General features: G+C 41.5%; 2 long non-coding RNA genes across 2 annotated transcripts; both read right to left on the bottom strand.

Moving 5' to 3' along the window:
• Nucleotides 1-4867: 4867 nt before the first annotated feature.
• Nucleotides 4868-5606, bottom strand: LOC146758126 (uncharacterized). The gene is made up of 2 exons (XR_014935276.1): nt 5350-5606; nt 4868-5086 (listed from the first exon to the last, which is right to left on the bottom strand). It is a non-coding gene; the product is annotated as an uncharacterized LOC146758126 (long non-coding RNA).
• A 431-nt stretch (nt 5607-6037) lies between these two features.
• On the bottom strand, nt 6038-14956 carry LOC146758125 (uncharacterized). Its single transcript, XR_014935277.1, has 4 exons — nt 14818-14956; nt 12575-12660; nt 10662-10746; nt 6038-6177 (listed from the first exon to the last, which is right to left on the bottom strand). It is a non-coding gene; the product is annotated as an uncharacterized LOC146758125 (long non-coding RNA).
• Between the last annotated feature and the right edge of the window lie 1096 nt (nt 14957-16052).

Here is a 16052-nt window from a genome sequence, read left to right as displayed (position 1 = left end):
CAGTCGAGGCTCCAAAGGAACAGGGAGCTGTGTCATTTGCCACAGTGTCAGTTCCATGGCACTGCAGGGTGCTGAGCGCTGCCTCACCCCAGGCCTGGCCTTGCTAGAACCACAGAATGGTTCTGTTGGAAGGGGCCTCAGAGACACCCAGCCCAGCTCCCTGCTCTGTGCCCCATCCATGGCCTTGGGCACCCACACTGCTCCAAGCATCCCATCACATCCATCACCCCCTGGGAGTTTTTTTATCCCAGCTTAGTCAGGCCTTACAAAGGGCAAACTACAACAGAGCTACCCCATTCAGGGCTCCTTCACTTCATTGTCTCTCATTCATGACCTCTCTAAGATGATAATTTTCCAATCTAAATGCTACACTTGGGCCCCTGAGTGGAAGTGTCTGCTCCTATCTCAGAAGCAATCAGACACCAGACAGCACCTGAGGCAACCCAACTTCTTTGCAACATGAAATTGGTCAAGTGGAAAAACAGACTGACCTCCTTTCTCAGCCAAACTCCTGAATTCTTCATTTGTTTCTAAGCCTGAGATTCTGCTGGGGGATGCTTCAAGGAATGCTCCCTATTTTGCCTATGTGCAGTGATTATTCCAGTGCTGGGAGATGATAACACACAGTATCTGTGCTAAGCAGCATCCTATTGCTTCCAGATAGATCTCCAGTTTGATCAGGTAAGCCTGAATTTTCAGCTTGTCTCTATGGCTCCTCCTACCATAATGTATTTCTCAGCTGACCACCCATATCCCACCATAACACAGAGCCCCCCTGCCTCCAAAGGCTTCCAAACCAAGTGGAGCTGAACAAAATCCCTCTCAACTACAACCGTGTAACTGATGCCCATGGCCTCCTGATCCCTCCCACTCTTCCCTTCCTCATGCAGATCCGACAATTTCTGCAGCATAAGCAGCAGCAGATCTCTCTACAACCGTCCTTTCATTCCTCCAGTGCAGGAAATCACAGCTAATGCTGCTCCATCAGTGCCTTTATCTCCCAACACCTGCAGCTTTCAGTGCAACAATTAGCAAGAGTCAGCACTGCAACATCAAACACAGCAGCGAGAGCTACAAGCACCTGCTTGAGATGAGCACCAGCAATTGGAATGCCTTGGTACTTAGATGCTGGAAGTCCTCCCAGTGCCCACCAGGACACATTTTGTTATGCCTTTCTTCATATCAGTGTGCCATTTAGAAGGTGTGGGCTGTGAAGTCAGCCCCATCTCCATATATGTGCTTATATATGTGCATATATATACCTTCTGGCCATTCCTTGTGCCTTTATCCTGCTTGTATTTCACTCTGTCCCATATATCAGCTTTCCTCTGGATGCAGCAGGAATTATTTTTCACGTTATCTATCTGCTGCTTCTTGCTTTCCACATTAATTCTGAGGCCTTTTCTTCAGGTTTTAACTCAGCAATAGCACGTGCTGATACATCACTGCATGGGAAAAGGTTACTCAGCCTTTCCAATCAACTCAGGTACCCTCTTCACCACAAGCCAGATTTGCTTTCATAGCAGATATGAAACTGCTCAGGCAGAGCATACGCCAATGCTGATTCAGGAACATACACAATCTAAACCTTCCTATGAGCTCCTCAGTTGTTTCCTGAGTGTGGCTGCAGGCTCCAGAAACAAGCACACAGGCTCCCAAAAAGATGCTCTAACTGCAGCCCCACAGGGAAGTGCTTTTTATAACAGCTCCCAGGAAGCAGCACATCCCATGCTGAGGATGATGCAGCCTCCATATCCTCACAGAAGGGATCATCTATTCTCACTCAGCACATTCACGTTGGTCCTAAGTTCTATTCCTGCAGACCTCGGAATAATCCAATTCCTCCTATCTAATGTGCAGCCTCCTCTGTACCTCTTGCCATGGGATGCTATGAACACTTGATTAGAACGTGCCAGGACAGCAGGGGGGTTGGAACTACATGACATTTAAGATCCCTTTAGACCCAAGCCATTCTACCCCTCAAATATTTCAACACTTTCAAGATGGCCCAAGGATTTCTAATCTGATCTGAGACACTTTGCATCCTGCAGGAGGTACCCCCAGTTTGCACAGGGGTACAAGGAGCCCCAACACACACTGGAGTGGGGAAGCCAAAGGCAGGCAGTGCTATGGGGTCCTATCAGGGTACAGCAAGCAGAGATTTTCATAGAGCTTCAGTGTCAGGACCTTCTGCCTGGAAGGCACTGCAGGCATTGGAGTAGGAGGGAGTCGGGGAGAAGAACTGAAGTGTGGGAGGCAATTAGAGCAGCCATTCCAGACAGATCATCACGGCACATAACGCCCGGGTAGAGGAGCTGTCACCCAGACACAAAGGGAACAGCAGAGCTTGCTGAAGACCAAGCAGCACGCTGCAGTTTCTGTATGCATACAGCAACCTCTCTGTACATTACACATGTGGCTGCCCCAGCCCTGGAGGTACCTGAGCCCATAGATGGGCCCTGGGGAGCATGACTTGGTAGAGACAACCAGCCCACAGCAGGGAGCTGGAATTCAATCTTTAAGGTCCCTTCCAACCTAAGCTATTCTATGGTTCTGTTTTGTATGTCCAGGAAGGTCATGATGTAAGAGATTTTATTATCACTGCCATCATTTTATCCCGATATTCTGAAAGAAAACTGCATCTAGCTCAGAAAACAGCTTGGAAAGATCTACATCACAAGGCAGAAAAGTTGCAAATGGGAAAGAGTACAAGAAAAAGCAACAGGTACCAGAAAGCAGAAACTAAAGTCTGAAACGAGAGCAATTATAGGATGTACAACAGGTCACATCCACACACCATCAGTGCAGCTCAGCACAGCCACAATAATCCAGCCACAAGCTCTTCTGTCAGATCCTCTCCTATGTGAAAAGGAGCAGAACCTCAGACATTGCCCTCAGGATGCTGCCAGTGTGACCTGAGCGCTCACTGCCCCATTTCTCCTTGCACACCCTGCAGAACAAGCTGTACCCTGCCTGGGTGTCATTTCACAGCAGTGAGACTCCCACGCTTCCTCACATTTCATCTTCTTTTTTATTTTGTCAAAGTGGAATCCTCCTCCTTAGAAGGAAAGCTGACAAATACTTGGCTTCTGTACTCTGACTTGGGTTCAGATCCTAAGAAGGAAATGATTGGACCTTATCAATGCCTGGAATAAGGCAGATCAATGAATCCATGTTTCCTTATGCACATCTTCAACACATCTGCCCTCGCCAATACACATTTCAGAGAAGCAAATATGTAAAGGTATGTCAGAAAGCACACTGCAATTGAATGCAGCAGACGGATGCAAGAGGTCCTGCAAAGAGCTGTAAGAAACAGACTGAAAAGTTTCCAGTGGGAACTACACATCATTAAGAATGTTGGCTACGTTCTGATAAAGGTGAACTGCCAGATCAAATACAAGATCACATATATTAAAGCCTGTCCAGTTGTAGGGGGTTGGTATCTCCATTCCTCAAAACGTGGTGGTAACTTCAACATCATCAGCCCATGGCCCACAGAGCTAAGAATCATTCCCAGCTCTCTTGTTGCAACAAGACTAAGGGAGGAGTTGCACACTGAATGCATTCACTCAACCCTTTCTTGGAAGTCACTTTGCATGTGAGATTTACTTCCAATTCATGGGTCACTCTGCAAAGAGCAGGAATTCACACTATCAATCATAAACATACAGTGTGCCCATTCATATTGCTGCAGGCTCAAAGGGCAGCGGATGGCTCCTCATCTGTGCTTCTCTACTGAACCCTTCAGGCTTGTGCCCTGTGAAAAGCAGACCCTCAAGGACCCTAAAAGACATTCACAGGATAGTAACAAGATACAACCCAAAGCATTTCAGTAATTGGCCACTTAATTTGGGCTGAATATAAACGCCAACCTCACCGCCCCCCCCTCCCTGCCAACAGCTGCATGCAAACATCAGGTCACCTCGTGCCCAATCGAGGACACAAAGGTTTGAAGACAGAGCTGAGCCAAAGTTAAGAACATGTGGATTTTTATTTCATTTGCTTAACACGTTTGGTACAGGATTGACTGTAATTCTGCTTTCATGGTCAAGTCTTCAAAACAGTCTTTGTGCCAGAATCTGTTGGTAGCTGTTTTTAGGAAGCACTTGCTCCTGCTGCTGCTCAGCAGGACTGGCACATGGCATGAGAAAAGGAATGAGCACAGGGGGGGAAAAAGAGCATCAGAGTGATTCTGGAAATGCCTGCACAGATGAAAGGAAAAATGAAGCCAGACTGAACAACATGACATGCCAGAATACTTTCCTAGAAGAAAGGAATTCTTTTGTACATACATACATGCACACACAGATTAGCACCTATGGCAGCACATAGGGTGCCTTACCCCTCAAAAAATCAAGTGGAAGACTTCAAAGGCAGTGAGGTGTTGCACATTAAAGACCACTGGGTGTGTTCTGCTCTTCTCATCCCAATGGGGTGAGGGGGGATCAAACAAGCCAAGATTAAGCCAAACCTTTATTATTCATGCAAGTGCAAGGCTACTCTTAACTTCATATTGTTGAAGGTTCCCACAGGATTTGGTATTTCACAGGAGAGTGAAATCACAAGATGCTAAACTCATTGCTTTCCAAATGTATGTTTAGAATAAACTTTATGCCATCAGAAGTTCCTTCAGGTTTGCTTAGAATTCTTTTCCCTCTGCTAAGGGCTCTCCAAGGAAATACTCAAAACAGAAAATAAGGGTTTGCATTTCACCACGGCGGCTTAAAATCTGCACCCAACTGAAGCAATGATGACTTTCTCTGCTCCTTTTTTCCCCCACGTGATCCAAAGAGAATAAAATACATCAGTGAGGACCAGCAACACAAGAGAACACTTGGACCCCTGGAAAACACCCACAAAGCAATGACTTCAAAAGATATTTATTTGAAAACAAAAGACATTACAAAAGGACCAGGTAGGAAACAAGTTATACAATGCACGTACGGTTCATAGGGTACACTGTCTAGGGGAAGACTTGATATACATGTAGAACACCCACCTGGAGCTCCTCAGATCACTCGCCACAGCAGGCAGACGCTGGGGTTCTGGAAGATTAGCTAATCCAGGGGATACTTTACATTTACTGCAAGAGCACAGATTGCACATAATTTTATTGATAGTTTAAAAAAATGAATAAATCTCATATTCAAGAGCTTCTCCAACATCTTTCCAACTTACAGCATTAAGATACTTTATCCCCTAGATTTTTATTTTTAAATTAAAGGTGATTCAGATGTCCTGTTTCCATGTATTTCCGCCCACATCCCCCTTCATGAACAACATAACCCCGTTGTCTACACATGGTTCTCCCTTGTAAATCATACCTGGGACTCTTTGCTAAGTTACCTTAGGAAGGAGCGCAGGGAGGTCAATCATGTCTCAGAACAAGATTCACAGGCAAGTCTTATAAACCCGAATGAGGGAACTGAGATACATCTAACACCTCCATTGGGTTTCAGTGCAAACACAACCTGAGCTTGAATGAAAATAGGAATATTTGTCTTTAAAACACAGCTAACAGCCAGCAGCAGTCCCTCACCATAAAGCAAAGAGGACTCAGCTGAACTTGTAAGACAGAAACACCAGCAACTAAATAGTCTCCAGCAACAAGCACTGAAGAGACAGTAATTCTCAATCAGGAAAATGAACAAAGAATGACACTGAACTGCAATCAACTGTGTTTCAAAAGACAACAAATGTAGTTTTACAGCATATCGCAACCTGGATCCATACAGAAACACCCTAAAATCCAACCTTGCATCTGAGAGCATCGTGGAAAGGCTAAAAATCTTAAATCGCTCTTTTTTTCCCCAGTAATGAAAACATGCCCCGATTCTTCATGGTTTCAGCAGTTGTCTGATCAGTCCAACATCTGTCCATACAACTCTAAGGACTGGGTCAGAGGAAAAAAAAAGAACAGATTAAAGGCTTGGTTGTCCACCCCCTGCCCACACCTCTGGACTTACCTTCCCACTGCAGAACGGTTCTTGGTATGAAAACAAATGTTTCTACCAACATGGAATTATTCATCAAGAACAGAGGAATCCACAGCCAGAAGTCACGCTGCACCTACGGCTTCCATATTTACGTCAGACCACAAGGACTAGATATGAATCCTGCCATCAGTTCACGTTGCACATCACTGTTAGTGCTCATCACAGTCTCCTTCAGCATCTAAAAACAGACCAGAGTTGAGATTGTTACACTTTAAACAGGAGAAAATTGCTGTAGTAGAGTTCAGGCCCTCTGATCCTACATAAATGAAAAGAAGTGGGAGGTTAGCAGATAGGAATGCAGAAATGTGATCTCTCATTAAAAACAGTGTGTGTAAAACAGACCCAAAAATCCCAGCAAAGACCGCGCTGTCCTCATCATTAATGTGATGTGAGCTTTATGGAGACTGCCAGTAATACTATTATATAAATAGCTAATCAGCTGTCAAATACACAAGCAGTTAAAGGAAAATGCAACTAGAGCAATGTGTAAGATTATTCTCCTGCCTCCCTGTGAGAATAAAGCCAAAGGTAATTGAAATGAAGCACAACAACCATCAAATACCCTGAATTACTGAGTTATACCTGGAAAGATCTTGAGCAGTTCTTCAAACCAAACCATCTCCATTTGCATGAACACCTACAAACTAAAACGCAGGATTAAGTCTGGAAACAAGGCAGGCAGTGGTAGCCCAATTTACTGCTTCAGCTCACTAATAGAGATGGGATGTTCTAACCAAAGCTATTTAGGCTATTTTACACTTCAGTCCTCGAATACCAGTATGTCTGTGACTTCGTCCAGCTAAGTAAATAAATCAACCCATCCTTCTGTTTCAGTGGCAAAGCTTTCAGTTTTCTTTTTAACACTTTCTCCTATTGTACATTGTGAATTTCTCTGAAGCACAAAAGAAAAAAGACAAACCTACTAGGAACAGGCAAAGAGATGAATGTTTGCACAGCCATACACAAACAGGCTGATCAACCTGCCATGGCTCAGTGGAGGTCAAGAGAGATGAGAGCTTGTCTTCTAAATCAAGTGGATCTGACCAATGCTCCAAGACAAAGCAATGGTTGATGGACTTCTACCATCAGCCTGTAAGGATAAAGCTGTAAAGCTTGCTCAAAACAAGCTGAAATATGAGACTACATGAACCCTTGGATCACAGGAAGTGTAGTTTGCATTAGAAAAAAACTTGATGCCATACCTACAAACCAGACACGTGTCCAATACCCCAGCGCCAGTAAAGCTTTGATGCCACCTCCTCTGCTGCCTCTTGCACCATTCTGGAAGATGAAGCTCTCATCGGAAGCATTAAAGGTTGCACTCCATTAGTGTGAAGACCTGAGCAGAGCTATCAGGAGTCACTGAAGCACACCCAAGATGTGCAGAAATACATCAAAGCTGTGCCAGGTACCCTGACCTCAAGGCCAAGTGAGCCCTAACAGAGGGTGTTTCCAGCTTTCATGATCAGGAACCCACTGCGAGGAATGAAAGGACTGTCACACCTTCACCTCTTGTCAACATGAGTAGGAGGCTGGAAGGCCCATTCCAAAAAGGAAGGGTCACAACTCAAATGGAAAAGGATTTTGGCTGCTGATTTCTTGGTTTGTTAGGATTTTGGTAGAGCAGGAAGTAGCCTTTCACTGAGCTCATGAGAGAAACTGGGAAGGCCCCACATGTAATGGGCTTTGCTCATCTGTGAATGAAACAGGAGCTGCAGGTGTTATGAATGTCTCCCAATTACTCCACATGAGCCCAAGGCACCAAAGAGACTCAGATGTCACCAAATGAAGGTGTTTCCTCACAGATGGGCAGTTACATAACTACTCTTCTATTTCAGCTCTACCAAAAGCTAATTAAGGTCCGACTTCCTAAACACTTCAACTGAAACTCAAGAAAAAGTGCAATATTCGCTTCCTTGTTCAATTTTGTTGTTGTGAATGTTGGCATGAAGAATGAGCCCTAAGCCAAAAGATAAATGCAAGTTGAGCCTTCTGACTGCAGTGCATGACAAACCACGAGGCGTTGATAGGGATGGAGTCTATGACCAGGAAACCTAGAAAACACTCAGAAAAGACAAGTATATTTAAAAGTACAATAATATTGAAAAGAAACTCGAGATTCCTATGATCTGTGCCCTCATTTCTCCACTTGACAGATCCTTTTCGTTGCTCTTTTTCCCCATGTAGTCTGCAAACACTGAAAAGCCATCCTCAGCCACCCCCGGGCCAACACGATCTGCTATAGCACAGTGCTGGGGTGCTAAAACTTCTTACATCGGGATACAGCTGAAATTTGTGTGCAGAACTGTAAAAAGCAATTAAAAATACTTCCATCGAGAAGTCTGCCTGAGCTATTCTAATGCAGGAAGCACTGGGCCGAAATTAGCCTTGATGTAACTGGAGAAGTATAGTTTGATTACACTGGGTATTATTCTAATAAGGTTAAGAATGTGGTACACAGCACAAGAAGCTGAGATGTGACCGATATCTGTGCTCTCATAAGCCCTTTCTGTCCTGTTTATTGCTCTGTACAACACCAGTTGACGAGATGCATCAGTCAGAAGCTGAAGAGCAGCTCCATGCTGCAGGCCTGCCTGAGCTCTTCAATATCACCCACAGCATTCCTGCAGACTGGGATTCACCCAAAGGGAAACATGTTCCTTCTCATTTCTTCATGCATTCACAAACATTTCCGGGCTGTGTCTCACTTGATGCTGTGGCACAGTACAGAACTCTGCCATTCCCACACAAGGAATGAAATGCATCTAAAAAAGCTGTCAAACTTCTGAAGTATAAAGACAATGAACTTACCATCTTGCTCAGTTCATGCAGCATCACGAACATTCTAGGATAACTTGAAACAAGATGAGAATAGAAGCTAAAACGTTATTAGTAGATAAAAGGGACCAGGCACTTACATACTGAAGATATCAAAAAGAAGTTTTAATCTTTCCTTTTTTGAGCTTAATTTCCAATTGCTGTGCAGACAAACATCATTTCTGAGATGTTTTATTTATGCAATTTACCAAAAAAAGAATTTTACACAGCTCTGGACTTTTGCTTCTTTCAATTCTATCATTACTCCTTCCAGACAGCACACACCTGCACTGAATTGCTGTAATGACAGAACTGAACCAGGATTGTAATTAGCAGAGGGTCTGAGCTTAATCACATACTGCATCTCGTTTTTCATCAGGTAGTCTCATCCCCATGAATAATGAGCCTTTTCCAATCTTTAGGTATTAAACATGACAGAGTTATTCTTCAAGATGAATATCCTGTAGTCTCAATTTGGTACAGAAAAGATTCGCTGCTAACACAAGCAAAAGCTCCATGTTTCCCAAAGCCTGTCTCTGCTAGAAGCCGGTGTGGTCTTTCCTGTCCTGTGCTTCCCCCTGGAGGTCCTATCACATATTTTTATGCTGCAGTCTCTACTGCGCAACAGATTCAAATATCCCCACATCGTCACCTACCAACTAATTCAGCAACTGCCAACAGAGAACACATGTGAATTATTATTCTACATCCCTATTCAAGAGCAAAGCTCAGTCTCAAGACACAGCTGTATCCAGGGTTAGATCCCGTTCAGTATCTGAATGATACATATTTTAATGTATTTCATTTCAGCAATACCTATCTATATGGCTAGTCATATTGCTGCTTCTTCCTTAAGCTTGAGCCCAGTTGCTAAAAGGATACTTGACTCCATTTCCAAAGAAATTGAGGAAGGAGATCTATTCTTCATAATTGCCTCTCACACCCAAAAAGCCTTGTGAAATCTGGGAGGTGTAGTTTCCTCTGCACATATCTTTGCTGTGATTTTATTTAATCTGTAAGTTAGCACATTAGAAAGATGTTAAAGCCTCTCCTACAAAAATGATTCTCTAACACAGAACATCTGGATCAAACAATTGAGTTGAGCCTTGAAAGGAAATGTGGAATTGCCTAAGAAGCCTTAGAAGCTGGCCGAAAGAAGCCTCACAGTTATCCTCACCCGACGTACAATATTCAGAGCACCTCTAAAGACATCCAAAGGAACAGTTTGATTTGACCATATTTTATCCCTTAGCACTCAAAAGATCCACCTTAGGGAGTGCATCCTGAGGTTTCTAGTACATTCCCACTCAAAGCAAGACCAGAGAAGAGCTCTGGGACAAAGACCTGATGAGGAGGACCAGCCCACTGCAAGCACCTCTCTCTTCTGCTAAGGTTTATATTGAAGGCAGACAAGATTATCTTCTCCAATAAGACCTCTCACAGCTTCTGCTATGAGCTGCAGGCTCAAACTTCCTCAGCACCGTAGCTTCTCTACTTTTCCAGACGGCCTGAACCTCTTCTTTTTCCAACACATTGAAAACAAAAAGAAAAGCAGGACATATTTTTCTGCTCCTTTGCCTCCAAAACAACCTTAATACCTGAGATGCACAGTCACAGGCAACAATCCAAGCAGAAACAATGAAAACAGGAATCACAGGAGGATTAGGACACATTTCATGCCTTGTGTCTGGCAAGAGGAAAAGTATAGTGATGAATATGAACAGGCTTCACCTGCTGTCTCACAGGAAGAATCACTTATCCTGGTTTTGCTGGGTAAGTGAAGGTGAAAATGACTGATAACTAAGTTGATGGCAATGAAAAGATACTTTGTTAAACATAACTTACAGGGTTCCTTTCGGTTGCTTATAAACTCTTCCAGCTGTTCAAAGCAGAATACTCCACACTGAACAAATATCCTCATCCAAGTTCCCTGGGAAAATTGCATTAATTGTTGATCCCAACAGCCAAATCATTTCAATAAGTATTTCAACAGAATGGAGTGTTAAATTGCTTGCAGATAAGGTGTTACCCAAGCACTGAACAGAACAAAAACAAGGATGAAGAGCACCCAAATCAACAGAAAGAACAATCTAAGTGCAACTGGTCTTGAGTGAAAACATGTAAGGATGAGTTTAAGATCTGTGGTCATATAAAACAGATATGAAATGTAAAACAGCATTCTTATGCACGTTGGTGCTTGCTCTCCAGGTGCTGCCAGCATTGACCTGCACTAACTTTTTTGCTCACTCATGAATACACTGTATTTGAAAACTGATTAATTCAAGCAGGGTTTGAGATCAAACCTAACAACGAGCAAAGCAACAAAGCATCCAGGAACTGCTTAAGGAAAGCAAACATAGGAAACAGCAAAATATCAAAATTACTGCTTGTACAACTTTTATCCAGCTCTTCTGAGTGCATGCATTATGATTCTGTCTTAATTACACACCTGAACTACTTTAAACCCAGCACTTCGAGTTTGTGCAGTGTTTCACTGCTGCAACTCCTGCACAGCAGGGAACTTAGAGACAGTTCATTGTTAAGACAGCTGAATGTTCTCCCAAATTAAGTCTTCTTTCCTGACACAAAATTTGTTACTTCCACATCCTCTGTTAAAATTCAGGTTAGGTACGCATTCACTGTATGCTCACATATAAATGTCTCAAGGTATGCTGGAATAATGTCATGTAAGGAGGTACTGGTGCATTTGACACTCGTTACTTGGAATTAAAATGGGTAATAATAACTTCTTTCTGTCTGCTGTTGAGGTTGGGCACAGTTGAGTGTTTCAAGTATTCCAAGAAAGGTACACCTGGAACAACTGAATATATTTTGATACCAGAAATCATTACAAATACCTCTACTTAAGCATTTACATTTCTCCTGCATTGAACATGCTCTTCAACTTCTTGGTAATGAGTGACTAAACTGGGAATCCACCTATAACCCACTAAGCTCTTTTGACTTCTCCTTTCAAAGTACTGTATTGTGGACTAAAAAAGGAAGTTCTTGACTCTGCTGGTGAAGGAAGGAAATGTGCAAGGTGAGCAGGTGCCATGAGGGATTCCTTCTATCAAGATGTCCAAGTGTTTTAAAGTTTCATCTGCAACGCTTCCAAAATCCATCTTCAGCTGTTGCTATTTGTCTGTAATACACATAACATACCTTACCCAGAAAACAAAACAACACCAAAACTACGATAATTTAAGTCCTGTTCTCCTGTTCTTTTCTACTGGGACCAGCTGTAACTACCCCTCAGTTAATCAGTTAATTCTTTCACAACTACTACTTGATCAAATTGTCATATCTAGAAGGTAAATGATCCAAACTCATGATATGCCAGTTTTGATTCTCATTTTGAAGATAAAATTTTATTGCAAAGATCTACTCGGACACATTTTTTACAGCATTCTTAGACTTTGAAGTAGTGTGCTCTAATTTCTTTGCTTTTTCATGATAGGAAATATATATATATATATATGTACATCTGGCTTTGATTTCAGAAGGAAGAAAAATAAGCATTCAAAACCATTTATGCTTCCAGCCATCTCTAAAAACGCATCATCCATTTTTCTCTTGAAGCACCAGTCACCTTTATTTCCAGTGCTTGGAATCTCTCCATGGCAGCAGTAGATTTTCAACCATATTCCAGTGATCAGAGCTGTGGAGATTACCTCCTCCCCCCACCCCCAGCCCAACCCCTCCCACCCCAAGCCCTTTAACCTTACCAAAGTAAATTAGAAAGAAAGTTGTCTTACCGATAACTCCAAGGTTAATGTCCCTTGCGAACCCCACCTAGCAAGTCGACATCATGACATGTCAGGTCAGCCTCAATCACGCTTCCCTGATAGTCAGGTAAAAGGAAGGAGTTAAAATACAAAATTGACACTTGCACATTTCTGGACATCAGAAAATGTGATGCAATATATTCTGAACTGTCTTTCAGAGCTTCTGGTAACCCTCCAGATAGTTTTAAAACTGCTCCAGTGGGATAATTCTATTCTAAAATTTCAAGAGTTCCTGATCAATAACCAAACACTGCAGATACACCTCGACTGTTTTGATTTAGAACCAAAGATCCCCTTAAAATGATTTTTCATTCATTCTCTACGGTTTTACAGCAAACTTAGTCACTTGGTTTCAAAATGTTTTAAGCCAAAATACTGCATCCAAACAGCTTCCTTCCAATACTAAGTTAACAGAAGCTCAGAGTTCTTGGGGACTTTTGTCTGTTTCATTTGTTTTTGCTAAACAAAAAACACAACTCAGTACACTCTTTCTATAAGGCTCTGAGCTATCTAAGTAGCCGACAGTCCAATCTGGCATAATTTCAATATGCAAATAATCCTTCATCACATCAGTACTCACATAAGATCAAAGACTGCATGGTAAAAATACAAAGAACTGGGCCCTTATTGTTCAATGCATGGGCCAGGCTCATAATTCCTGAACAGCTACTAAGCCTTGCTGAGAATTAACACATCTGCATTGGGGTCTGCAGGCCTAAGTGCCAAACACTTCTTTCCTAAGAGGCTGAAGACTTTTTGCTCAATACCTCAGATCAATTTTCCTGTTAGCCTTATAATAAGAGTGTCTTCTGTATTTTTTCTCTGTAGTTCAAAATACAGAAATGGGCTTCATGTCCAAATGCAGAGAGGTCAAAAAATGGTCAGGTTTTTTTTACAGTCACCAATATTTAATGGTGAACTTCTACTTAGACTTGAGAGTTTCTTTAGAAAAAGCTTTAAGCAATGCAGTTGTCATTCTTTCTAATGATTACACTATAGATGATGAGTCCTGAAAGCAAACAGTTGCTACAAAAAAAGTAAACAAACCTTTTTATACTTTGGGAAACGCAGGTTAATGCTTAATGAATTAGTAAAATTAAAAACTGAATTTAGTAAATTGGTTATGTTAAGAATGTGCAAGTAAAGCCTATAACAACATAACAGCTGTAAAATCTTTTGCACAAGAGTTTTGGAATTGCTATAAATCTAGCAACCTACTTTTTTATTACTTATAAATCAAACACCAATACAGACATTTAAGCAACTGCTATAAATGAGTGATCAAATGATGACTACAATCCCATTTCATGGCTCCTCCTCCAAAACCAGCAGGACACTGATAGAACTTTAATATTGGCTTACAAATTGAAATCCATTTTCAACATACTTTAGAAGAGGAATTTTGCTAAGTTATACTGAAGAAAAGATCGAAGCAGATGCATGAGAGTAAATTTATTTTCTTTTGACTATATATCAGAATTGTGCTGAGAAGATTCTTCCCTCGAGTGTCTCTCATCACGTACAGTAGATTTTCCCACTGTGCTACAGTATTTTTGTCCCATTTTTTTTATTCCAATAATTTTGTTAGATAAGTTTGAGTCCATTGTACATCAATATTGAACTAAGCTGTAGTACACGTGATCTTTATGGATTCAGTGGGGTGCTGTTGCAAATTTAAGAGGTGAACTTAAGTATCCATCAATCACATAAATTGCAAAACTTGGTAATGCTATAAACTCTTACGGATTTGCATTTTCAGTTATAAAAATGTATAGCTCAATTGTCATATTCAATAAAAATATTTGGATAATTAGCAATTTTGGCAGAAACAAATACAAGATGTAGCTTTACAGTTCTTGAGGAAGACAATTTTTGTTACTTAGGTGCCTTGTAAACATTAGAATTGAAGTGTTTCACTTCCCCACACCTCCCTCCCCCCATAAACATGCACTGGCGCTTCATCTCTCTTGGGCTAACACTGGAAATCCACTGCATGAGCTGCTACCTCTCTTCCAGGATGGACCAGTATTTAATTTTGATTCCAATTAAATTGCCCTAAATCAGATCCCTTCACAATGATTAATGCAATATAAATATCTATTAAGACTACAGGGTTCTGACCAATATTGCAAAGCCTAGGTAATCACTATAAAGTCATACTAATGGAACAGATTTGCCTTGTATTAAAACAAAATTACAAGCCATATCCTTACCACAAGCAAAAGCCTGAAACGCATACCCAGGCAATACCCCTCTGACTTCACTGCTCAAGTAAGGAACAGAGAGGACAGGATTTGGCCCCATTAACTTTATGAAATAAAAAACAAGAACACAAAGAAAAAAAAAAGAAGGCTTTAACATACTGAAATACTAACTTAGGAAAACATTTTTTTTATATTAACAACCAATTACATTAATTTGAAAGGGAGAGCCTGACAAAGGGGCAAACCCATATTTGCGAACCAGACATACATCCTCGCTTCAATTAAAACTCAAGTCAAACCATGCAATTACATACCAGTCCCACAACAAATAAAGCGTGGGAAGGCTCATCCTTCTGTTAACATTCTGACCAAATACAATTCAAAGACACCAGACAGGAATAGAAGACAAAGGGAGGAGTATGACCACTGAAGCTTAACTTGCCCAATAGTCTGTTTATAATGCTGTAATCGAGTATGAGCAACATATCTGATTTGGATGTTTAGAGGTCCGGCAATAGTTTTCTTTAGAGAAAGATTAAATCCTTTTGTTTCTCTTTCTTGAGAAGCTAATATTCTTCACTGGGGTACAGAAATGGCTCAGATGCAACGGAAGAATGTCATGACTTGCCAGTTAAAATTGACATCTGGGAACGTCCAAGACAAGGGTCAATAAAAGCAACACATAATACCCCAATAACATAGCTAGGAATCTCCCCAAAGGATAAGATGTAATTTTGAAACAGCCTTTATTACAAGGCATGAAAATTCTAAGGCAAATTGTTCATCATGGCAGAACATCAAATTAAAACGTCAAGATAGAATTATGGAGAACATGGAGAGTATGTTTGTGTTATCTGTAGCAAAAAGTTTGTTGTGCCACAGCACCTGATTTATCAATTCTCATCCCTACTCAAATATTATCTTTAATTCAATAGAGATGATCGAGATCGAAACCATTTGTGTGTGTTTGTACACTGAATACAATATGGTTGGATCCTAACATAAGAGCCTCTAGAGGGACTTGACAGTACATAACAAAAAGGAACAAAATTAACACCATTGTAGGCTCTGCTTCCTTCTCCACATTAGAGAATTACGTTTGAATCAGATTTCCAGGAATGTTTGGGTACAGTTCAACACTTAAAACAAAACAAAATAAAAAGCTGCAGAATTAGATGCTGGTAAGTTACTGAACAGCAATTAAACGAAGGGTGCCCTTCAGGCTATTGGTAATTTCTCCTAGT

The sequence above is a fragment of the Coturnix japonica genome, chromosome 17 (assembly GCF_054131305.1).
Source record: "Coturnix japonica strain WE chromosome 17, WE-NBRP24, whole genome shotgun sequence".
Classification (NCBI taxonomy): Eukaryota; Metazoa; Chordata; class Aves; order Galliformes; family Phasianidae; genus Coturnix; species Coturnix japonica.
Note: the sequence above shows the minus strand (reverse complement) of the source record. Positions and strands in the feature narration are given on the sequence as shown.